The 1,066-nt window shown below is 28.5% G+C and overlaps 1 protein-coding gene across 1 annotated transcript in view; it reads left to right on the forward strand.

Moving 5' to 3' along the window:
- Positions 1–1,066, forward strand: part of LOC100161982 (endoplasmic reticulum aminopeptidase 2) — a 4,703-nt gene that overhangs the window by 1,435 nt on the left and 2,202 nt on the right. The window lies entirely within an intron of this gene.

A 1,066-nucleotide genomic window follows, 5' to 3' on the forward strand; every position in this document is an offset into this window, starting at 1 on the left:
TAAAGGATTCTTAAATAAATATTTTCAGCATATGGTTATTATGTACACAGAATATTGGGATTATAATATTATGTATATTAATACAGCAGTACACATGGGTTGTTTTGTATCAAGTAGGTACTTGGAACGACTGCCAACGAGCACCACGTATCTCAATATTAAATATTTAGTGTAATACATAAAATACATTATTATCGTGTCTCGTAACTCCACCTCTGACGGTTAACATACAATGCGTTAAACGATTAAGATACAAAAGAATATTCAGAACGCTTGACCTCGAATTTCAATTAGGTTTTTTTTACTGCATAAAGAATTTAATACATCTATTTCTCTGTGTATGCGCAATATAACAATTTTTTTTTGAATCGTAACACCTAATTTTAGATTCTGAGCGGAGCGATGAAAGTATTGATTTTACATTGATGTGTGTTGTTTATTATAGATTCTGAGTGGAACGTTGAATGTATTGATATACTCGATAATATTGTTTTATATTGATTATTTTTTATTTAATTGGATAATAGGGTTTGTCTAGAAATCCGTCTATAGTTCTAATTCTAACACATATAGTCGCGCACGTTTCATTTCTTATTTTTAACACTTGCATTTCAGTTTAAACTAGTTTAGAGCTGGAAGATGAATATATTGATTTGTATAATCAATATATTGTGATACAATGATGGGTGTTTTATTATTTTTGTTTTATTTTAGTTTTTTATTTTGTTTTATTTTTTGTGTCTGTGTACACAATAAATAGTCGAAATAATGCTGCGAGTTTCAACTTCAGGTGGAAAAATGAATACAATGGTTTTCAAAATTGTCGGAAAAACAAAAAAAAAGCGGGATTTTTACGCAAAATCTGTTTTCGACAAAATCGATTTTGGTTTTCTGTGTAACTCTAAAACAAATTACCATAGATTAGACGTATTCACTGAATGTTTATATTAGCATTTGCTAGACACCATACAATTTTTAAAGGATTTTGGCATCTTTTGAGCTGTGTACGGACGTTATCAGTTTCAAATTTTTTTGGTTTTTTTCTATAGATATCAATTAAATTTTA

The sequence above is a fragment of the Acyrthosiphon pisum genome, chromosome X (genome assembly GCF_005508785.2).
Source record: "Acyrthosiphon pisum isolate AL4f chromosome X, pea_aphid_22Mar2018_4r6ur, whole genome shotgun sequence".
Lineage (NCBI taxonomy): Eukaryota > Metazoa > Arthropoda > Insecta > Hemiptera > Aphididae > Acyrthosiphon > Acyrthosiphon pisum.